The sequence below is a fragment of the Anastrepha obliqua genome, chromosome 1, assembly GCF_027943255.1.
Source record: "Anastrepha obliqua isolate idAnaObli1 chromosome 1, idAnaObli1_1.0, whole genome shotgun sequence".
NCBI classification, from domain to species: domain Eukaryota; kingdom Metazoa; phylum Arthropoda; class Insecta; order Diptera; family Tephritidae; genus Anastrepha; species Anastrepha obliqua.
In genome coordinates this window covers 177,287,473-177,313,107 of record NC_072892.1, presented here as the reverse complement: position 1 = coordinate 177,313,107, position 25,635 = coordinate 177,287,473, and the positions used below count along the sequence as shown (strand labels likewise).

Here is a 25,635-nt window from a genome sequence, read left to right as displayed (position 1 = left end):
GGGTATATGTGAGTGTGTGTGCATGTATGTATCTCGCTGTACGACAACATTCCCCTATATGGGAATTTCAACTACTTCAGCATGGCATTGTTGAAGTCGCGTCATTGTGCACCTATACTGAGATACACATATGCACATAGGCACTCGCGTGTCCCCAACGTCACTTTCCCCCCACGCAGCCGGTTCTTTTCGCATTCGACCGCCAACTACAGTCAATTCAGCTGCCAAACTTGAGGAATGTTGGCTGCGTTGATAAACTAGTTTAGTCTGCGCATGCGATTCTGCTGGTGGCGGCGTTCACGATGGCAATGGTGGTATTGGCGGGGGCGCTGACGGGAATCGCTGTCACTATTGAGTACCTTTGCGGTTGCTTGTATGTGTGTATGTATGTAATTGCTTTAAATATCTTTGCTCCTGCTATTATTGTTTTTAGATTTTATTTTATTGACTTAATTTTCGCTTTGCAGCCATGGTTTATTTAAACTTTTGTGTTTTTGTGTTATGCCGTCATTTCGCTGTGGAATTTTTAAAGCGATTTCATTGACAACAAAAAAAAAATCACTTCAAAGTAATTTCATTGCAGCAAAATAAGAAAAAATAAAATAAACAGAAATAAAAATAAAAATAAAAATTACCAAAGCGCAGCTTCGACAAATACAACAATATTTCTCGTCGAACAAGTGTAATGGACAGTGGACTCGCTTACGCTTTACTTTGGCACATCTCCTGCTTGTGGCTATAATTTTCGAAAATATCTGAAAAAATGTACAAGCCTTGTAGCACAACCAGTTTTCGCGCATTTTTCATACTAAAAACAAAACAAACCACAAAAAAATGCTGAAATATGCGTTTATTTTTTATCAGGTCTGACCAGCAGTGCAGCTGCGAATTTCGCGTAAAGGTACAGGCGCGTGGGTATTTGCAAAAGAAATGCGTTTTAGCATAAATGATTTTTTCCCAAGCCTTTTTTTCAGTCATTTTGTTGTAGTATTGTTTAAAATGAGCTAAAGTACTTGTAAATGACAGCCATTAAAGCCAAAGCAATAAAATTAAGGCAACTATTAAATTGTCATTTCTTGCCAATTCACATTTGTTGCTAAAATCTTTTGTTTGCTACGGCCACTGCACTATGATCGAACACTAGGGTGACTATTTATGTTGTGAGGCTAGGCAACTATCTACTTGTACTGTTAAGCACTGGAATGGAAATTTTAAATTTTTAAATTTTTATTAAAAGATATGGAGCTGAGTGCTAAAAAGTTTTATTTGATGATTTCTCATGGTTCTCAATGCAAATTCTACTTTTCAGTATTTAGTGCTAAGGGCTTATTCATTACCCACAACTCTTATAAGGCCAAATGTTTTCTTCATTTTGTGTTGCAAGTCTTGTTGTAGTTACACAAATAGACAGACGTAGGTAGATAGTTTTTTTATCTCTGAAATATACCAGATATGCCGACCCCTTTCTAAAAGCCTTTCTTGTAAGGAGATGTAGGTCAGCAGTGGGTTTCGAGTCCAGAGCTTCACAAATGGTAGACACACACAAATCCATATTGCTTTGGAAGCTATACATATAGTAAATACATAAAATGTAGCTTGATAACTTATTAGCTAAACAAATCATTCCTGTCCACATTTTTTGATAAAAGTCTAGAAGTGTAAAGAAAAAGTTTTGAAACAATTTAAACGAGGTGCTTTAAAAATCGTTTATAAGGAAACAGATCAGGGATTTATGCATCTGAGTGTAAATACAAACAACAAAGCATAGCTAGAAGTCTTCCGAAACGAGCAAAAAACACCAAAAATATTAAGCTCCTCGAAATATAGACCTTTGTTGTTTTAACTGTTTATGTTTTTTGAAAAACTGATCATATGGTAACATTGTCATTAAATCACTATATATTCCTTAGTTATGAATAAAACAGTATCATTCAACATATGCCATTGAAAAGAGGAAACCCTATCGCCAAGGATGGAAAATTCTTCACCAACACAAATCCGGCTCTCTCACATTGACTTATATTAATCTGTGGACTTTTAACAGACAACTATTTAACTTTAGTTGATTTTACTTTTGAACCAATAAACTACGATCTTTTAACAAAAGATCAAATATTCATATGCAACGTCCGCCGACAATCCTTTTTATGAGATCTAAACGGCTCGGAATTCGATAAAAAAAATCAGCATTTCTCAGAAATATAAAGGTTTTGTTTTACAGGCCGCTAGAAAAATATGGCACTTTACCACTTTGAGCAGGTTTGACTCTTTTTCTTGGAATATTCATTATTTTTTTATAATGTTCATATTTTTTGTGACTAACAAAAAACCATGTAGATCTAAATAAAAATGTATATCAATAAAAAAATTGCGCTTACACCCTTTTTTGGGTGTTTTGCAGAACTCCTTCTCCTATTTATGGTGTGCGCCTTGATGTTACTCCACAAATGGGGAGAACTACAGCTTTAATCCAAATTCCATACTTTGTACAAAAATGAGTACAATTGGAAAAAGTTTCTTAAAAATTTCAAAATTTTTAATTAGAATTAATCAGAATTAAAAAAAACAATAGGTACACAATTTTATAGCCCATTAGATTTTAGTATGATATAATTAAGTGAAACTTTGATATTACAACACAATTTTGTTTATTGAATTTTTATTCCACGCGGTGTTGCCTAATTTCTCCACATAAACATTCTACAAATTTTTTCGTATATGGAGAAAATAGTCAACCCCATCCGAGAAAAAAGGCACCAAAAATTAAATGGAATTTCGAGATCTTCAAAGTTACCCTTTATTAAACTAAATTGAATAGGCTATTAAACTGCGTACCCAAATAATTTTTTAATCCTAATTTTGTTGATTGGATTCTCACTCTTGGCGCTGTTGCCTAATTTCTCCATATAAAAAAGAAAAATCCTGGATTTTTTATATGGAGAAACTAGGCATCACGGCCAAGAGTGATAAAATGTGAGGCAAAAGTGAGTGATAAAAGTGAGAAAATAGTCAGCACTGTCAGAGAAAAAGGGTATCAAAAATTAAACGGAAACTAGTGCCATTAAACTGCGTACCCAATTAAAAAAAAAAAAAAAATTATTTCAATTAAAAAATAAATAAATGAAAAACCGAAATTTGTCAAAATGTTGAGCGGCTATATATTTTTCGTGGGTTTTACACAATTACTACAGCAGTTACAACAATACGTTTATTACATTTTTATAGAGCTGGATTTAATAATTTAAATTTTTTAATATAACCCTGAAATTTAGTGCTTTAGAAAATACTAAGTCGATTTAAGCTATTTTATCCAAAAAATTCAGAAAATTAGCCCACTTTCGTGTTCAGTCGATTTAAGCTGTGTTATGAAAAGCCTGCTGAAATGTGGATTTTGACGGCTCAACATCGAGTTAATAGATCTTCTTCTTCTTCTTGATTGGCGCGATAACCACTTAAAGATTTTGGGCCGAGTTAATAGGTCACTCACTGTAAACTTCTGATTTGGCGCTCAATTATAATTGCTTGTGCTTCTGTCGTCCAGACATAACCAAGAGTTCCTGACGATGACTGCCAATTGAGGTCGAGATATCGGAAAATAAATGATAGCGATAATTTCATTTGTTCTTTAGTTATTAAACTGACTTGGAGTTCACAAATTAAAAGTACGAAAAATAAATATTTGGTGGCCAATAAAGTAGGAAACTCCAACTTTCTTTTTCTTGTGAAGGGGATAAGTGTGGTTTTGTTAGGGTTGATCGGGGCTGTCGATCAACCCTTTTTACACTATTCTCATGTTGCGTTCAAGGCATTTTGCATTAAGTCTGTTAGTGTCCTTTCATGGTTGCCTTTTATTATAACAGATATGTCATCTGCATAACCAATGGTTATAAATCCCTTATTGTTTAGGTGCTGCACCAAGTCATCAACTAGTAGGGACCATAGCAGTGGAGAAAGAACTCCTCCTTGCGGACATCCCTTTACTGTTGTGACATTGAGTTCAGCTTGGCCTAACTAGGCTTTAATAATCCTCTGATTAAGCATTTGGCTTATCCAATGTGTTAATATAGGGTTTGCACCTCTTTTCTCGAGTGCTGTTTCCATGGATTTGTAATTTGCGTTGTCGAAGGCTTCCTCTATGTCCATAAAGGAACAGAGGGCTATTTCTTTTTGATTTAGAGCCTTTTCTATATTGACAACGAGCGTGTGCAGTGCTGTGACTGTGGATTTCCCTTTTTGGTAAGCAAATTGCAGCTTATGGAGGGGTTTTTTGAAGATTACTTCTTATCTTAGATGGTATTCAAGTAGTTTTTCCATTGTTTTTAACATGAACGACGATAGACTGATTGGTCTGTAGGATTTTGGAGAATCAGGGGGTTTGTTACCTCCCTTCGGAATAAATATTACCTTCACTTTCCTCCATATCTTTGGAATGTATTCCAATATTAGACTAGCTCTGAAGATTTTCACCATGACTCGGATCAGTTCCACAGTGGCTTTGAATAGAAGTGCTGGGAATATTCTATCCGGGCCTGGTGATTTAAAGGGTTTAAAGGAGTTAATTGCCCACTCTACCCTTTCAAAATTTATGATTTTATTGACAAATGAGACCGTCGATCTCCGTTGATGGTGAGTTACCATGTCTAGACTATTGTCGATTGATGGGTCATGACTTTTACAATCTGGCAAGTGAGTCTTTAGAAGAAGCTCTAGTGTTTCTGCGAATGTGTTGGTAATAGTTCCGTTTGGACCTTTTAGTGTGCCTATGGGACTTGAGTCACCTTTGGAGAGTAATTTTTGGATTCTAGCTGTTGCTGGAATATCTTTTAGATCCTCGCAGAAGTTTTTCCAAGAGTTTCGTTTGGATTTCCTTAGTTCTTTGTTATAGTTGTTTTCTTTGCAGTGTTGAATAGTTTCCTCGTTGCTTTCCGAAGTTTGTCAAGTTCCTTGTTCCACCAGGGAGCCCTCTTCGTGGAGGATTTCATTTTTAGTGGACAACAGTCTTGGTATGAGGCTATAATTGAGTCAGTCATGTCTGTTACTGCCTTTTCTAGCTCCTCTGTTGATGTTATTTTGCTTACGCTGTTATTAAGCTTAGCCGAAAGACATTCATTGTACCTTTTTCAGTTTGCTGTTTTTGGGCTTCTGTAAAATGTGGAAAACTTTACCAAAGATTTGTTAGTAATTAGAGTTAAATCGAATGAAAAACGAAATTCTGGATGAGATTGCCAAAAGCGCTGTTGCCCTGCATTAGCTAGAATCCGAATGAAATGCTTAGGAGTTCTACAATATGAGAAGTTAGAATATCTCTCGGGGTTAGAGCTTCAGAGCTAATTTAGATTCGTAAAAGACGCAGGCTTATTACAAGAAGCCTACTACAAGAAAACGTAAGGGTCAAGCTCCATCTGGAACCACTAAGGACCAATAGGTCTGTGTGACGGCTTTCAGCCAGCCAGGTCAATCTAACCTAATCTTTCAATATAAACTCAATTTAAAATTCCCTCTATATTAAGCTCACAATATAAAAAGCGACCCTCGTAAGCACATAAGTGTTTGTTATGTGTATATTAGCGAAGGGAAACCTTTTCCGCTTTTGGCTATTAAATTTAATGGCATTTAATGGTTGTCGCTACTTGTTTTTATGAGGCGCATTTAACACAATTGGCAACTATTGTTCGCTCTTTAGCAACCAGAAGCTTAAATTAGCTTTTAATGCAGCTTTAATGTGCTTTACAAGCGGGCGCAAAACCTAAAGGATCAATTATTTTTCGGTGAAAAGTTATGGCACACTCACAGCAGCATGAAAGTAATTTAAGAAATTAAAGAAAAAATTAAAAGAAAATTGTTTCATAGAAATTTGCATGAAATTTTTGAGTGACTGTTGGAGAAATTGACATTTTAAAAGTTATTTAGTTGAAAGTACTAAAAAGAAAGCAAAACAAGTATGCAGCTCAATTACAACATGGCACTTGTATATATAATATGTATGTGTGTGTGTATGTATAAGAGTAAAAAGGTTAGCTCTTTTTAACAGCCCAATTCTGTGGCGCAAGTCTTTAGCTAATGAGAAAATTGTATGAGTAAATATGTACGTATGTTTGTATTTATTTATATGATTTCATCACACCGCGCAAGGCGCATATTTTCCTAACCTTAAAAATTAAAAAAAAAATAACAAAAATACTACCGCGCAACAATTTGTTGACCGCTTCTCCCAACTCTTCACTTTTCAGTCACCTTTTTTCACTTTGTTTCTTATGACTTTTGGAAATAGTTTCTATTTTACTGCTCAGGTGACCGACTGTCTGAATAACTGCACAAAAGTGTTGTTGTCACTCTTTAGAATTGTTGTAACTTTTGTATAACTGTAATTACAATGTTTGTTCTACTCCTATTTTTATGTATTTGCTGTCTGTGGTGTTAGGTTTGCTTCGGCAACTTCAGTTTGTTTTCACGCTTAAGTAGACCTTCCGTATATTTGTTGAACAACAAATTACTCTAACCTTTTAGAACGTCTTTTGTGCGACCTAAATATTTGTGTGCTTGCCTATGCATGGGTATTAATGGAGTAAACAAATATTTACCTTACAGTTTAGCCATTGGGTGACTGACGAATGATGGGCACGGACTGAGTGTTGATGCTGTTAGCGAAATGAGGAAACTTGTTTGTACAAAATAGGCAATCGGTTATTCAATGTACGAAATATTCAAAACACAATAAAATTTTAATGTACAACCAAAGCGCTTGAATGGGCAATATTTTTTTATTTACATTTTTTTTACTTCTTTGTGTCGACCGAGCGGAGTTAGAATTTTCTGGTTGCAGGCATTGTACAATTAGGAGAATTAATCTTTTGGTAAAGTTTCTCTAGAAAAATGTCTACAATAAGTTGTACTAAAGCCTTTTTGCGTTGGGGCCTATTTCAAGATATCGAAAAAAGCGCCCATTGACAATATTTGAAGGCATCGCTCACGTTCAGCCATTCCTTCAAGACTATATAAGAATAGCAATGATGTTACTTAAAAATGATGATGTGAATCAGTGACATAGCCAAATGTGGTGACCCATCTGTGCATAATTTTTTCATTTCTTTTAACACTGCTCTTAGGTTAAGCCCATTTGGTCCAATTGCTGGGTCCTTCCCTTTGTAACTTTTGAAATCTATACTAATATTATAAAGAGGAAAACTTTGTTTGTTTGTTTGTTTGTTTGTAACGAATAGGCTCAAAAACTACTGGACCGGTTTTAAAAATTCTTTCACCGTTCGAAAACTACATTATCCAAGAGTAACATGGATTACATTTTATTTTGGAAAAAAATAGGGTTCCGTAAGATATTTGGATTTTTCGGACACAAACTGAAAAAAATCTTATATATAAAATAAAGTCAACTTTTTGTGTGTGTTCGCTAACCGGCCGTGTCTGCACCGAATTAAACCAAACTTACACACATTGCTAAGAAGGTATTGAATATGGTTTCCGTATAGTTTGGATACCTATTGGTGGATAGGGCTCGAGATATAGGTCAAAACGTGGACCCGGGTAACCTTCGGATGTGTATGCACAATATGGGTATCAAATGGAAGCTGTTGGTGAATGCTTTAGTTCAGAGTATTTTTCATGCCGCTCCGTGACTAGGGTCTCGAGATAGAGACCAAAACGTGGAGCCTAGAATGTGTTTGTACAATATGGATATCAAATTGAAGCTGTTGGTGAATGCCTTAGTACAGAGTAATTTTCATGCCGCTACGTGACTGGGGTCTCGAGATATAGGTCAAAACGTGGACCCGGGTAACCTTTGGTTGTGTATGTACAATATGGGTATCAAATGAAAGCTGTTGATACGGGGTAATTTTCATACCTATTAATGACTAGAGTCTCGAAATATATGCCAAAACGTGGACCCGCCGTGTCTTTGCACCGAATTAAACCAAACTTACACACATTGTTAAGTAAGTATTGAAAATGGGTTTCGTAAAGTTTGGTTGTAATTCGGAGCACTGGCAACGGGTACAGCGTTCTTTTGAGCCAGCCATAATGTCGCTTACTTTTTTAACGCTTGGGGCGAAATTGAACTGTCAAATTGACAGTGTGAGTTACAATGTGTCAATATTTCTTTCTGATTTGGATGCCATAAGGAAAAAACGTTAGTGCAACATGTAAAAATTGTTTGTGAATTTTTTTGGAGTGGATTTTGGAACAGTGAATAATTTCTTACGAAATTTGAGAATTTAATGTGAAATCCGAATGAAATTATGTGTTCGTGGAAAAAACAATTTTTTTCGTTTTTTTTTTTGAAAAATATAAATGGATAATGGTTAAAAAAGCTCCAATGCTTAATAAAACATATAAATTGAAACGAAAAATTCATGGATGATCAGGAAAAAGACGATTGTTTATTCATATGCGTTGATTTGAAATTTAAAAACAATCTTCTTTTTTCCAGATTTTCAATTTATATTTTATATTTACTCAAAAACAAATAGAAAAACAAAAAATATTGTTTATGCCAAAGCGCTTGAATAAAGAATAAAGAAATAAATAATATGAAAATCATATATTTTCTGTTCTAAACCATATCTATTCTATTTTAGTGTGCCCAGCGAAGGGGGCCGGGTTTGCTAGTATATATATATTTCCGTTCTTCTTTGGTAAAATATAGGGTCTCAACAAACAGATTAAATTTTGATTTATTTGAAACTAGAAATTTTATTTGTCTCCGTGAATTGCTTTCTATGCTTCTGTGCACCTGGAAGTGTTGCTTGTGCACCTGGAAGTGTGCACCTGGAAGTGTTGCTTGATTTCCCGCCTATGCGACTCCAATCCAACGCAGCTCCATTGAAGTCGTCCTAGGGTTACGCAGTGAATGCCGATCCATTTCCATTTGGGTCTTCGAAAGAAAGACTTCCCTTCGGAAAGTATTTGACTGACGTTCGTTTCAATAAAACTACTCTCTTCAAATAAAAAAGGATTTACTCTGTTTGCTTAGAAGTGTTAACTACTGGATGGCGCGTCTCGAGCTCATTTCAGCAATGAAAAATTTCGATAGGCATCGGCAGAGCATCACTAGACAATTTCGCCCTCTTGCGATCTGGCCCGATGCACTCATATCAGATTAAATTATTGTTTTTTCGAGGAATGTATATTTTAAGTCATCGTATAGTATGAGTTGATGCAATACATACCTCCTCATGTATGGTACAAGACATTTGGCGGAAAAAGATCAGAACTTTTTACTTCATATTTGGGTCTTTCAAAATACGCGCCTTTATGTTGTTTTAAAATATTGGGTATGGCAATAAGTTTCCGCCCTTTCTTAGCTAAATTTACGAATTATTTAAACAATGAAATAAAATTTGACATTACGTGAAGTATGTTCTATTGGAAGCTACAACTTTACTCCATATTTTAGGCAGCATACGGATTCTTCTGACGAAAAATTCGAATTCTTTTGGCTTCATCCATTCATTGAGCCGGTTTGCGATGCTCTCGCAAGAAGTTAATCGCTCTCCAATAAGGGCTGACTGCATTGATCGGAACAGTTGGTCATCCGAAGGTGTAATGTCTGGGGAATACGGCGGGTGGGGCAAGATTCAGTCCCTCTAAATATTTCTTGACCGATTTAGCAATGTGTGGCCTAACGTTTTCAAGCAGCAAAATCAGTTTGTCAAGCCTACCGTCCCATTCCGGCCGTTTTTCTTTCAGATCTCGATTCAAACGCATTAGCTGCAGTCGGTAACGATTGCCAGTGATGGTTTCAGATGGTTTAAGGAGTTCATAATAGATGACACCCTTCTGATCCCACCAGATGCACAACATAACCTTTGAAGCATGAATTTTTTTTCACTGTTGATGGGCCTGGTTTACCTGGCAGGCTCCAACATATTTGACGCTTAGAGTTATAACAATAGATCCATTTTTCATCGCCAGTGGCGCTGCAATGTAGAAAACCTTTTCTTTTCTGCCGTTCAAGAAGCATCTCACAAGTCACCAAATGTCCCTCGATATCTCTCTTCTTCAATTGATGTGGCACCCAGTTTCCTGTTTTCTGGACCATTCCCATCGCATGAAAATGTTTACCAACGGTTGATCAGTCAATATCCAACTCTTTAGCTATATCTTTAAGGGTTCGACATGCGTTTTCATCCAATAATTGTTGTAGTTGAGTATCTTCGAATTTTTTCGGTGCCTCTCCCCGATCTTTATCGCTCACGTCGGAATTAACACTTTGGAAATGTCGAAACCACTCGTAAAAATTGAATCAATGCCATTTCTTCCGGCATATGATGTTTTTTCGGGACGAACGTAGACATTTTTCACGTCAGATAGAAAAAGATCTTTACGCTTCGAACGAATGTCAACTACTGGGATCAAGGCCTCACATACCTATACACCTTCAAATCACCAGTATATTACTAGAGCGAACACAAAAATAGTATCAGCAGCGACACCTCTTTTACGAGGGCGGAAGCTTATTCCCATACCCAATAAAATATGTAAAAATTTAGATTCTTTACGGTTTCACTACGGCTCTAACAATTAAATATGGGAAAAATGACATAATTTAAATGGCTATAGGTAAAATCTGCCAAACAGTAGATTCATGAATGCTTAATTGTTGAGAACGTGAGATGCAAATATCAAATATCTATAAGATTTGTGGAACAACAACAAGCCGCACGACACAAATAGAAGGTCCTTCTCCGGCCAAACACCTAATAGAAGTGTACGCGCCAACTATGTATTTATTTTTTTTATAAGATTCAAGTATGAAAATGTCGTTATTTATCAATTTCTTATCGATCTTGTGAGAACAACTTATTTTTCATGAATTTGTTTCTGCGTAGACATTTTAATCTCATTTCGGATTGATGCAAGATTATTATTATTATTTTTTTATCTTTTCATCTTTCTATCTTCTACACGTTATGGACATGTTGGGCTTAGAAGACCTGGGTTTTTCTTCAATTACTAACGATCCAATAAAAAGAACACAGCAAGTGGATCTCATTCTTCACTTCTCTACTCACTCGGCACGCGTTCTTTTCTTCACCAACTGTAGTGCACATTCATACATACCAACTCATCAGTACGTAAATTAGGTCATAATTAACAATGCCAAGTTTCATTTTATCACTTCCTAGTTGCATGCTAATTAAAGTAAACAAATGTTGAATGAAAATCCAGACACGCAAATGCCGAAAAATGTTAAGTGAATAAAAATTAAAAAAAAAAAATTTGTTTTTTTTTTTATTGTACAACAATTTATAGACTTTAATAATTCCCACGCGCCCCAATTTGGGCTGATAAGCCGGCCTTCTTTTTAATTTTATCTTCCATCGCCTGTTCTCTGTTATTTCTTGTTTTCTCTGTTGCTGTTTAATTTTGGAAATCGATGCCGCAGTGGAGCTGATGCTATGTCTTGTCATCCAGAGCTTCTTTATGTGCATACACACCCAGCCTGCCGACATTTCTTTAACCTTTGCCTGCGGCATTGTTTTTGTTTTTTTGCTTTTACAAGAAAACGAGTGCCTGTCAACCACTTTCATTGCCTTTCTACTGCATTTCGATGAAGTGCTTTGCTGAGCTCTTCGATAGCTTAACGAATCGGATACTGTTTTTAGTCTTTTCGTTGCTGCTTTTAAAAATAATTAATTAATTTTTCTTACATTTCGTTTTGTTTGCATTCATAAGTTTAGAATTTATTTGGTGGTACAAAAAAAAAATAAACACGGTAGAAATATGGTAATTATTGTTATACCATACCTGGGTTATTGAAATTTGGAATTCCAAAAAAAAAAAAAAAACAATTGGAAAGTACACCAATCAATTAATATTGCCAGGGTACCAGGGCAACCATCATTCAAATCTACGTACATATGGACTTTAATCGAAATTCGTCTAAATAATTTTTCTTTTCATAGAAAATAATTTTTCTTTAAGTGAAAAAGCAAGGAAAATAGTTGTTAAATATTCATGGCTCAATTTTAGTTTATATGAATTTTCAGGCTTAGTATCAGCATATAAGTTCGAAGTTTCTTTCACTTCAGAAATGTTTGTTAAAGGTAGTAAATTTGATAGTTAGTTCTATCAACCCCTTCATTGATTTTTCTACTGTTGCTGGTATTGATTTGTGATGAAGCAAAATTATGGAAAATAAGTTTATGGGAAACAGCAAATTATGTTTGAGGTAAATGGCAGGGTTAAGCTGTTTATTTTATTATTATTTTCTTTTATTTGACGAATATGCATTCTTGATTGTTAATATTTTCTGTCTTTTTGTACGAAATTAATACAATAAATGTATGAGAAAGCTATGAAAGCTATTTTGTACAGCTGTTCCAACTAATGAAACAACCGCTAACTCCGCACACTAAAAATTAAAGTGTTTTCCTTTTCATCGCATATTTTCATCCCTGAGATTTGATTTCTTCTTTACCATGAGCCACCACCGCAAAGTGGAGTATAGTTCTGACTCTACAAGTAAAATAGGACGTCGCTTTTTCAAGACATATCTCACTTTTGACCACCAGTTACGCTCCTATAACCATAAAAGGAAACTGTGACTTTTGAAATTTGACTTTTTAATTACGCATCTTCACCCTCCCTAGTGAAGGCTAAAAATTGCATGGTTTTTCCATTCGCAACAGAGTATGATTAGCTAAACATTTATTGAAGAAAACCAGTATCGATTCGGTCAAATCCGCATATAAAATTTATTTTGATAATAAGTTGCTATCCAGACATTGTCCTCATTTGCTCACAAATAGACAGGCATGTGGTGCATATCCTATTTGCTGTAAGTTAGTGAAATACGCCCATACATACCTCGGTTAACAGCCTAGATATGTCCCCAAAAAGTTGGGCGTAAAGCGAAAGGCCGAATAAATTATTTTCATACAAATCAGCTTATCGGTTCCAAGTAAAAAAAGTTATATATTTAAAATTATTTTATAGTAAAGGTTCTGTCAAAAGTGACGTCTTGATGTTAGTTAGGAGTAATTCCTAGACGATACCACCTATTATAAAAATGGTCGATCTTTTAGAAAAACAAATTGCAAAATTCGTGATTTTTTATGGTAAATAATCGTCCAAATGAGCCGACAATTCAAAGTTTGGTGAAAGAATTTCAAGAAACTGGTTCTGTCGAGGATAGAAAAAGGATTGTCATACCAAAAATGGGGAATGTTGTCAAAAATATTGCTGCTGTAACGCAAAGTGTAGCTGAACAACTTATCTTGACATTCTCAACAATGTTGTCGTTGGATTTAAATGATGTCGTTTTTCACAAATAATTGTTAAGAGCCGCATTTTGGATAAAAATAGTGAAACTTTAAAGAATCTAAGTTTTTCACATTTTATTTTAAAACAACAGTAAATAGTAAACAAAACAACTAAACAAGTAAATACCCTTGAAAGACCCTTTACTTTTAATAAATTTATACAAAACACAAAAATTCAAAAATACTATATTGGGTTGTTGGGAAAGAAATTTTGGTTTTTCGCGACTTAAGATTTAAATGTATTTTTTCACAGCTAACTTCACACTTAAGTTGCATTGTCATTCTATGTTTTGACAACTGATATAGCAAGGGTTGTGTGTGAATAAGTTAAATTTGTTTAACGCAGTAGTTTTGGGTCGGTGCCCTTGAAATATGGAGAGAGCAATTTTGTTATATTTTACTTTTTTACTATAAAAAAGGGAAACATGTTGTTCAAGCCAGAAAGAAATTAACCGATGTGTATGGAGAAGATGTGTTGATAATACGCCAGTACCAGAACTGGTATGCTGATAGATGAAAGTTGGAGGTTAGAGCTGGATTTACACAAAGTCAATTGGTAATTACTCAATTACATCCTAGACAGAGATTTTCGTAGCCGAAATCTGTATCCGAAAAAAATTTCATAGAAGGACGGGTGGTAAGAGAACTCAGAGAGTATTTTTAAGAAAAGCTAATGAAAGATAGCGCCATTAACCCACCCGCACTATTGCCCAAGAATTGTAGTCGCACAGTATCCCTGCTAAGCCAAAATAAGCATAGCAATAGCACACTGATTTCCGTTCTAACGGGTCACTATCTTATAAATAGGCAGACCCCCAAAGGCCAGGCGTGTACACACGTGACTTATGCTGAAGCTGTGTAAACAAAGAAGAGGGAGATACGATCTTGCACCTTCTGTGCCACTATCCTGTTCTCTATCTCTCATCAATTAATTTTCTTAAACTTGATCTTCAACGCTCAGTACTTTTTTAGCAAATTTATTTCAAAATCAGAAGATTTTTTAATGAGTGAGGGAAGATCTCAGTACTGTAGAAATAAGGCATTTTCCTAAGTTTTTGGGAAGTTCTCATTGGTTTTAAAGAGATTAAGACAAGTTCTCCAAGTGAAATCACAATAAGCTATGAGTCTGCATGTGTCTCGTAGTGGACAGGTGCTACTTTGAGTGTAGGGCTGCTTTAAAGGCCGTAGACTCAGCTAAAATGACATCGAGAATCATGTGAATTGCTAGACAAGTTTGGTAGATCGCAGAGCATGAAGAGTTTCAAGGCAATGAAAGTCTAACGTTTCTTTGACCCAAATCCTTTCTGGTGGACATTTAAGTGTTAAGACTACAATACTAAATGATAAGATAAGATGGGAAAAATCGGAGTTTGTAGCTCATCAGCGGATGTCAAAAGCAAAGCAAGACTCTTTTTCGGAGGATATCTGAACGACTTAAAGATGGGATGAACCTGAGTTCAAAACGCACCGACTTATGTCAAAAGCAAAGCAAGGCGAAGCGGTTCATGACTCATTTTTAGAATATATCTGAACGACTTAACCGTGAGAGCTTGCCCTTTATTTGGCAGGAGACTGCAGATTAAGATACTATCTGGGTTGGAACTTGCCGATGAAATGCTCTGCAGATTTCGTGGACTCTTGAAGAAACACCAAACTTGTTTGCTCACAAAAGATGGCCTTTGGAATTATACACTTTGGAAAACAGCTATCATCTCCATCAAAAATATAGAGCTTTTCATACTCCAAAATGATGCGATAGAATATCTCAAACATGACACTCTTTGAAAAGCTCAGTTGTCTTAGAGCTGAATGCTTTGAGTGAGCTTAATTTGATGGCAAACACAAAAGATCTATTCAGCTCGCAACACCAGTGGCGTGATCTTAAAGGAGCCTTAGTCCGCTCTACTCAAGCGTTACGTTCTTTTTACTAAATGGGTATCAAATAAGTTTTGCTTGTGCAAGCTACCCCAACGCACACCAGTAGTCTGCTGGACGTGAACCAGCTAAGACCACAAAATGACGTTGTTGCCACTGTAGTCGGCACTACGTTAACGGAATGACGCGGATTTATATCCGGCTAAGGATATCCGGACTATCACTGCTTATAATGCTATAAAAACAGCAACAACAACAATATGTAGCAGCTGATGGGTCTTCTTTTGCTAGCTCATTGGCGACCTCGTTTGCTGTAATTCCTTCAGTAGCCAAGAACAAAGCTCAGCTGAGTGTTGGCATAGCACCCTCATAGTTCATCGGTTGAGACTCCGTATTAATGCATAAATTAAATACTCCAACAATTTTTGGAAAAGTTGATGATAATCTATTGTCAAACTCAATGAAAAAGTCATAAATTTTTTGTAAGTATGGATTTCCTTATTTGAAAAAAATTCACAATAAACAAAAAAGTAATAATTTAATGAGCACCAAGAATCAGCTGAATGTCAACGCGGCACCTGAAGCCTCAAAGCGAACTAGTCAATCCGGTAATGTGTTGATATTGAAATTTTTTTGACTAATATAGAAAAGCCCGCAGTAGCGAGATTTCCAAGCAAGGTTAGTGGCATAGACTACTATTTAGAGTTGATTGCGGAGCGCGCGAAACTTTAGAATGTACGTTCTATGTTTTTGGCTCTAGCGGATATCTGTTATTGCGCTAAATTAGCTTTAGTATTCACTACGATACACACCACAAAAAAGTTGCTCATGTGTGAGTGCTGTTTGTTTGCTTGGGACCACCTTAAATTCTTAGAAATGGCATGAGAATAAATTTTTTGCCATAGGCTTTTGTCATAACTGCGGGCTGAATTCTTTCGGAGCGATGACACCAAACACAAAAGCAGCATTAATGTCTTCAGTTTGCTATTTATGTGGGCATGTATGTGTGTGTGTGTATGTGTATGCGAGTGTATGTGTGTGTGTGCGCATGTACTGCTTGAATAGCCAAGTTTATTAAGAATACTTTTTGTTGAAGGAAGTCAATAATTGGCTATGCTCGCTTAGTAGTGTATAAATAAACGCTCAAGCAACTTACCGCGCTAATAAATCCGCTTTGTCAGTGTACCTTTTTGCCTTCTTTTAATTGCTTTGCGTCCAAGAGTTGTTGATTTTTTCGTTTTTTATCTGTTTCGCTTTTGCGCGGCTGTAGGTTTGCGTTGCTTTGCTTTTTCTGCTTTATGTTTGTTTTTGTTTCTTTTTTTGTTAACTCGCAAAGCTGTAAAATATTATGATCTTTTATTTATGTGGTCAATATTTTTATTGATGATTTGAAACAGTAATTTCTGCAGCAAAATTTTAATGGATAGATCGTTGATAATTTCGTTTTGTTTGGTGTTGGTGAGCAGATTTGCTTTTGTTTAATATTGTGATGGATTTCTGAGCGAGTGTAGCCAACTAGAAGGGGTCGGTTTGTTTTCCACTTTAATTGCTATTTTTAATTCAATGCTGCTGTTCTCTGTTTGGGTGCCTAGTATAAGTTTTATTACAATTTCGTAAGCAGCAATTTTTTTATTTCTCTCTATGCCAATATTAGTTGAAACTAATTATTTATTTATAGACTTTAATGCTTTTACGCTTATTTAAAATTTTATATACCAACATTTTGGATTTTTATGTTTTTTCAGTAATTATTTAATATGTTTCTATGCTTGTTGTTTTTGTTTTTTTAGTAAACAATCTCCGCAATAAATTTTTATGAACTAATCAGAGCCATAGTAGCTGCTGAAGGCGAGTGTGTTTGTGCCTAATCCATATCGGCAGTAGATCCTAGGCTACCTTGGTATAATAGATAGAGAGATTGGTTTTGCGGATATAAAATAACAAAAAGTGGTTTCTCAGAGCGATCTCCCCTCAGCGGGTAGTGGCAAACAACAGCGTGTAATTCTCGGAAAAACTTTTCATAAAAATCGTCTGCTAATCGAAAGTAGCATAAACTTGTAGGACATTCGATAATTGACACAGTTTGTTTTCAAGCTAATTGACACTTGGTGCTGTGCGAATGGGCTATCGGCAAACCCCACCAAAACTGGTATTGTCCTCTTCACCAGAAGGAGAAACTTGATTGACTCGTTCTGCCTAAGCTAAACGGAGTCACAATCCAGCTATCCAAAGACATCAAATATCTTGGAGTAATCTTCGATATTAAACTTCTTTGGAAGTCAGACGTTGAAACAAAAACATCCAAAGCACTGACAGCCTTCTGGCAGTGCAAAGGTGTCTTTGTTCAAACATGGGGTCTTTCTCCAAGCAAGGTCCTATGGATCTACACGGCTATGATAAGACCCATTATCACCTATGCATCAGTGGTCTTGATGAGTAGACTCTCTCTCGTGGGCGTCAGGAGGACCTTATCGAGATTACAAAGCACTCTGGCCATCTGTTGCACCGGAGCTTTTCCGACTACTTCAGGTCCGGCATTAGATGCTCTGATTGGTTTACCACCACTTGATGCTTTCATCCAAGGAGAGGCCTTGAAGGCCATCTGCAGACTGAAACACAATGGGAACTGGTACGGCCCCTGTCCGGCATTGGAAACAGAGAAGGCATGGGCATCGATCCAACGATTCTCTCCATGCCCCTTGACTCCACGCCATCAAGGGTCGTACTTGAAAAGAGATACAGTGTAGTGTTACCAGAGGCTCAGTTGTGGGGAGACTCAGAAAATGAGCCCGGTAAACACTGTTTTCGCTTTTTCGCGGATGGCTCCAGCGCCGAGCATGGCTCCGGCTCAGGGGTCTACGTGGAATCCAGTAGAACAAAACTGCACTTTGCTCTTGGAATGCATGCATCTGTATTCCAAGCGGAGGTGTATGCAGTTGAAGAAGCGATGAACTTTGTTGTGGAAAACCGATGGAGAGGCAGATCTATATGTGTCTGCAGCGACAGCCAAGCTGCGCTCATGGCCTTAGACAGCCCTCCAAACACATCAGGGGTAGTCGAGTCCTGTAAATCTAGGCTGAACTATGTCGGTAGACATAATAGCCTGATGCTAACATGGGTCCCGGGACACGTGGGTATCGTGGGTAACGAGACCTCTGACTCCTTAGCTAAGATGGGCTCTGAAGCCAACTCCGTTGGGAAAAAAGGACATTCCATTTTTCGGTGCATCATCAACACATGTGCCTTAAAGTAGAGAGGTACTCAGCCTGTAGTAATGCGCAGGACGTACCCGCCATTGTATTACTATTAATCAGGAATAGTAAGAAATTGATGAATCTACTGCCAAATTGCGTTTGCTGTCCGTTAGCAGAATTAAGTTTTAAATTAAATATGTTTCCCTGACCGCTGAACGTGTGAGTGGGGAGGGAACCGCATTAGCTCCGTTATTCGGGTGGGATATTTAGTCACGATGGCGTGCTTTGCGTTCGCAATCGAAGCGTATTTCAAGAGAAATGATGCGTGTGCGACTACTCGTCATAGATTTTGTTACAATATTTGACGCTTATGTGACACCTCAAGTGAAGATTTGGGTAATAAGTACGATGGTAAACAGTCCACGGCCGGGACTCAGCTGGGCGTCAAGATCAAATGAAAATATTACACTCGTTGCTTCAAAATTGTAAGATTATCGGCAATAGCCTGTGACTTCCAAAAACTAGTGTATATGAACTATTGTGGAAGGATCTTAAACTTCACTCCTTCAAAATTGTGAAACCGCTCAAGCCTAGCAATTTGCGTGAAAACTCCTGCGAGATAATGTGGGAACCATTTCGTTTGGTAAACACTATATTTTGGGTGATGAAGAACATTTTTATTTGAATGGAAATGCAAATCAGCAAATTTGTCACTTTTGGTCACCTAAAGGACATCCACTTCACAGTCGCTTTAGTGTGAATCGCCAAGAAGTGGACCGTAGGTTTTTTGAAAATCGTCTAGGTCAACCAATTTCTGTGGACGAATCTTTCTCTTATCGGCGCATGTTGGGCGATTATTTTTTACCAGTAATGAGAGAACATCCCTCATCTTCAGTCCACGGGCATGTTTTCAGAAGGATGTTGTTACGCCGCACATGACCGGATTTTACACTTTTGGACTTTTTTCTATGAGGATACATCAAAAGAAGCTCAGTGACCTTTTCAGCGGTAAAAGAAAATATCGTTCGCTAGATTCCAATAGTGTACCCGAAAATTTAGAGGAAATATTAGGTGCGCAACTAAGTTCCCGCTGTTTGTCAATAGATGCCGCCAGCAGTGTGTGCTAGTCGATTCTAACATAACCTAAAAGTCATAAAACGTGCTTAGACATATGGTACACAAACCGCTTCGACTCATTAGTAATATTGTTTTGGTATCATATACTTTTGGTGTTGTGAAAATGTCTGATTTTGTGCCGAATAAAAAAAAACGGCGGTTGAAGCGCATCGAGAGCCACAAAAAGTTTATGGAGATGCTGCTTTAAGTGAAACAAAGTGCCGAGATTGGTTCCGTCGCTTCAAAGACGGTGATTTTAGTGTTGACGACCGTCCGCGTGAAGGAAGGGCAAAAACCTTCGAAGACGCTGAATTGGAGGCATTGCTCAATGAGGATCCGTGTCAAACGCAAGAAGTATTAGGAGTTACCTGCCAATCCATTTCCAAGCGATTGCATGTTTTGGGAATGATTCAGAAACAGGGGACTTGGGTTCCTTATGAGTTAAAAGGGATGTTGAACGTCGTTTTTTCAAAGTTTCGCCTGTGAACAACTGCTCCAGCGGCAAAAAAGGAAAGGTTTTCTTCATCGCATCGTGACGGGTGATGAAAAATGGATTCATTACAGCAATCCAAAGAAAATAAAGTCATTGGCCTTTTGAAATTTAAAATTTAACTATTTCTCCTGTCTCATTTATGTAACTCATTTCGTTAAGTCTTCAAAGAATTGGCCTTTGTGCTTTACTATATTTGTGACAAAATTAATACCTTTTATGAGTATTTTTTTTCTTCTTAATCACTAACTGCTTTAGGTGTCTAGAACAATAGACTGGCAGTTCCTAATACTTTTAGAGGTGTGTATGTATGCGCATAACTGTTAAAGAAAAAAAAAGAAAAGGATTAAAGAGGGTGACTAATATTTTGGCTTTGTTGACTTGAAATTTGTTTGGTATTTAATGCTAATAAAACATTTCAAGCATAAAACCATTTGGTATGTAGAATTATGGTACCACATAAAAGCTGACGCAAAATTAATCAGCTCATCGGAGGACTTTTAAATGGCGGCGTACGGCTATCATATTTGACATTTGTCAACTAGACAGCTGGAGTAAAAGTTAGCATACAGTTTTGTATTCGAATTTCTTTAGCCTTAGTCAGTCGCTGCTGTTTTGGCCGCATATACTTTTACAAACCTTAGCAAAATCGACTGGGATCGCACAACTGAGCTGATCAATTGACCGGCCCATTTCGGAAATGTTTCAATAAGCAAAAGTTCGTTCCAATAAAGTGATAGTTTCACGCGTTGCAAGGCATATGACTCTGCTTTTGTGGGAATATTTGGCACTTAGATGACTGGTATGGATACGGGGAACGAAAAAGTGAGGAATAAGGTCCTTCTAGCACTCAATATTAATGATAGTGTTGGTATCATCTTTAGTTCTGAGAAGTATAGAAGAATGATAAGGCACAATAGATTTTGTGGTCTGAGTACATACTTCTATTTCTTATCTACATTTATCGTGGAACAATTATTCCTCTCACGTGCAAAGCACATGAAATTGTTAATTTTATGTCGTACGAGAGCAGCTCTGATGAGTGAAATGTGAACTAGTGTCGCTTAAAGTGTGACAATTTTTGCCATTTTGCCAAAAGTGAGTCGCATGGCTGAGAATAACTGGACAATCAAAGTAGGCTGTGAACTTTTTGTGCATATTTTTTTTTGTTTTTTTTTTTTGCTGACTTTCTTTTTGAAGAAATATTTTAACAAATTACCATGCAAGCAGCCTGTAAGAATTTATTTTCAATTTTCAGTATGCAGCAGGCACATTGAGAAGGTAGTGGTAGTAAAGCAAACACAACAAGGCCAATGTATTTTGTTTTTGTATCAAAAATTTCGAAATCTAGATATAAGCAAAGATTAAAAGTTTAGAGGAATTAAAATAAAATTTTACAATTTAGAGACCAAATAAATAAGAAAAAATCGAATCAGTAGCTCTACTGAGACCATCTTTTTAAGGTGCCTTGCTGAATACTACCATAGGAAATAAATTATTTTAGTAATTAAAGCCTACTCTTGTGTTAGCTTTCGATTGGAGAGCTAATATGACAGAAATTTCTATTCTAAATTCTATACGTAGTTCAACCCTTAAGTAACATTCTGGGGAGATTTTTTACTCCACGCCCACGGAATCCTTTTTATATATATTATATATTTTTTTCTATCATTGATAGCGGCATCATGTTTTGAGCATATTCATGAAATGAGAAAGCTGATGAACTAGCAGGACGGGGGCATCCTATAACGAATTTGAAATGCTAGAAATAGCCGATTCCCAAGGAGTGCACAAAAGGGAGATCTTCTCGCTATTCCCTAACCCAATTTCAACAAATCCAGAACTGGCGAACTGTTAAGAAAGCAGAGCACAATCAGACATATCCAGAATTGCGGCAACAATAACCGGCCACTGGCCTTTGCGAGAGAACTCGAGGTTTCCGTACAACGATAGGTGCAGAAGCTGCAAACAAGAGCAATATAAAGAAACAGTCTTTCACTATCTGTGTAAGTGCCCAAGTCTAGAGTACCCAGACATAGGAATTGCAGAAAGGATATAGAGGACAGAAGCAGATTCAAAGTCAAATCAAGATAGTTCGACATTACATCTCCTGTGCTAATTGGGATTGGGCTGTGTCACTCAGACAACACCTTCCCCACCACCACCATCATATTCAGTGCAGCACAAGTACTTGAGGACTGTTGATTCATAGCGCAAAGAAAATCATTGGCTTGGTCCACACAGGTAAGTAGGCTAATAATTAACCCAGGGGTGGTAGTATATCACTGGTATAGAGCTTGAGAACTTAAAATGGTAATACAAAATGTAAATATTTTTGGATTGATTTTTGTTTATCATAATCTGGTAGATAGTTTCATGGCATTTAATTTTTGAATATAATATCCGTCACATGGCCCATTCGATCAATCCAATTTTTGTCTACTTTTTCCAATAAATCTGAGTAATAAATCTAAATGAGCCCAATCAACTAAAATGCAACGAAAATGTTGGTAATTTGGGTTAAATTCTTGCATGAGCTGTATTTTATGGACACGTAAACAAGGATTTTAACGTAAAACTTTCCACTTATTCGAAGTACAAAGACCATCAAGTTAAGAACGCCGAGGAATCGACATTTTCGGCGTCTTCTTCGATAACTTCGTGAATAAGTTTTTTTTTTCAAAGAAAGTTTCTACAACTTGAAAACCTTGTTCTATCGTTAAACGGTTCATGATGATTTGTCAAACCTTACTGAAAAGAAATGTCAACACAGTTCACCGTTCTCAGCTGTCGAACCATGGTTTTTGATTTGGTACTATATTTGGTACTATATTTTTTATTATCCTTAAGTATCGCTTTATATATCCGTAGCCATGACGCTTAAAGCGTATTAGTTGAGTAAGTGAAAATAAGGGACTTACTCAAGGGTTAAATAAACTTTATTTTACTATACATTCCTTGATTAATTTTTTTCAAGTTTTACGCTGCATCCGAATAGCAGAAGGTGCTTATGACAAGATTATTTCTTGCCAGAAAAACTGTAGGGAATTTGCCTTTGCCTGCTGTGTGTTGATTATTATTTGTAGCAGCTTTTTCTTCAAATTGAATACTTCACATGCGATCTACTGCAACTATGCGCAGCCACACTTAGCCCCAGCAGCCACCACTTCTTAGTAGTTTCTTTAAAGAGACAAGGTATTATCCATCTCCTTTATCAGTTAACATTTCACGTAACTTCCTAACTTAAGCTGAACTCTTTAAATCCAATCTTTATTCAAAAATATTAAATATTTTTATGCCTTTCCTAATGCAAAGTTTTATTTATTAAAATTTCATTCCATCTACTCATAAATATTAACTTCTACACAAACTCTACAATATTAACGGTCTTCTTCGCATTTCAAGTTCGTGCCTTGAATCTTTCATTTGCTCTCTAGTATTCGCACAGCATCTACACCTTCCTTTACAATACTTGAATTTTCTCTAGACGACCCTGGCTATATGTATCATTTTTAGCGTGCTCGCTCGTGCATTATCACATGCCGTTAACCATTGAATAAAAAACAAAAACTTCCCTCCCCACCCCCTTATCAATGCTGTAACCCTAGTAGTATTGCGCTTTATAAAGTTGTCCACTGTTTTTCATGCGCGACTTTCTTTTACTATTTGTAAATAAATACATTTTTATTTATCTGTTATGTGCCCCTTGTTGTTCTTTTCTTCGTTCAAAGTAGTACGTCTTGCCCATAATTTTATTTTAACACTTGCACTGCACACCTTTTGATCTTTTTGTGATTCTTCAATTACCAAAGAATTCTTGGGTGCTCCTCTTTTGTCCCGCTTTTCTTTTATTTTATTTGTTTTTCTTGCACTTTGATTTTATGTTAATTTGTTTATTTCTAGTTTTCTTAGTTGCTGAGCAAAACACGATTTTTACTGCTTATACTTCTTCTCGGCATCTTTACTTTTCATACATTTGAGGTTTTTATTCTTCTTCACCGCTGAGCCGCCACGAAAGTCGCCTGCGCGTACTCGAACTCGAAAAAATGCAGACAAGCAAGTAAACTTTAGAGATTTTCCCTGCGTTACGCGCCCGTCTCACTGCAAGCACGAAATCACTACAGCCACTTCTACACCATGCCACAGTTGCTTTGCTTGCAACAAAATCAAAGGAGTAGGAAAAAAAGACAACTAGAAAACACAAAAAACCACCAGCCACTTTGAATCGGACTTGCCTTGCTGCTAATCAACCCGCTGACGTCGTTCGCACTATGAAAGTCGCTCGCAAACTGAACAGCTCGACAACATCCAACAACGATTGGGGCATCATCTAGTGCTCGCTTATTTAGTACAACAAGTCAGCTGTGGCCAGTCATGGCTTGAGCGTGTAAACCACTTTTGCGGCCGCGCTTGTGGTTGTGAGAGTCTGCAAATGACTCAAAAACACCATCTACGTGGTTTCTGAATTCTCTATCTCTGCGTTGTCTAAAGATCGCAGGTGGCAGGTGGCATCTAAGCACTGTGTCATGTGTACAAAAATTAATGGTTTTAACTATTTTAATTGCACTACCTAAAATATTTTCGAGATGTATACTTGTTTGAAAAGGCGTTATTTTTTTTTTTTTTGGTTTTTTATTTTGTTTTTTGAGTAGATAGTTTAACGTGGCCAATTTTTAAGCTGATTTTTTTACGTTTCTTCATTTCTCTCACTTTTGGTGGTCTGTATAAATGCAGCTGATTAGAAGTATTCTAAGAAATTCGTGAAGTAGCATCGTGAAATCGGTTGGATTTTATAAAGTAGATACATCCGTGGTTTACTGGAAATTATATATTAACACTAATTGGCATTAAATTTTGAAGCTAATAATTATGAAATATTGAAATTTTCGAAAACAAAAAAATTCTATTTAAGAAAAGGTTTCTTAATTAGTTTTGGTGTTCAAGAGCTTCAAAAATAACAGGATGACATTCCTTAATGTAGGTGAACATCTTTGAGCACGATTTCCCAAACAATTCCTTTTTTACTAATAATGTGTTGGGAGGCTTGATTAAAAAATATCCAAAAAATATTTCGCTATTATCTGATGTAAGACTTTTATAAAATTTTAATTTTTGCGATTTTTTTTAGTTTAAAGTAAAAAAACTACTTGTAACAAAGGAAAAAAATTGACAATTTCTTGCTACCTGTGGGCAAAAAGTAAGGTGAATTTATTTGTCAAACCCCGCGGGATTTAAATTTCGCTCTAGTTAATAGGACTATGAATAAGTTCGTGCGGTTTTTTTTCGAAATTTGAAACTTTATTGACGTAAAATGGTTACAAATTTAATATTCAAAGTATTGTCCATCGCTTGCTACTACTTTTTCCCATCTTTCTGGCAATTCACGGATTCCCTTTGTGAAAAATTCGGTCGGTTTTGCCGCAATCCACGAATCGATCCATTTTTTGACTTCATCGTAATTACGGAAGTGCTGGTCAGCCAGGCCATGTTGCATCGATCGGAAGAGATAGTAATCGGATGGCGCAAGGTCTGGACTATACGGCGGGTGGGGTAGGACATCCCATTTGAGCGTTTCTAAGTATGTTTTGACCACTTGTGCAACATGTGGCCGAGCATTGTCATGTTGCAAAATAACTTTGTCGTGTCTATCGGCGTATTGCGGCCGTTTTTCTCGCAGTGC

General features: G+C 36.6%; 1 protein-coding gene across 1 annotated transcript in view; it reads right to left on the bottom strand.

Annotated features, from left to right (window-relative positions):
* Positions 1 to 24,203, bottom strand: part of LOC129241817 (chaoptin) — a 77,266-nt gene extending 53,063 nt beyond the window's left edge. Inside the window, exons 1-2 of the mRNA XM_054878343.1 lie at positions 23,930 to 24,203; positions 16,312 to 16,558 (exon numbers count right to left, since the gene is read on the bottom strand). The gene's annotated coding sequence lies outside the window, so the exon portion shown is untranslated. The remainder of the gene's footprint in view (positions 1 to 16,311; positions 16,559 to 23,929) is intronic.
* Between the last annotated feature and the right edge of the window lie 1,432 nt (positions 24,204 to 25,635).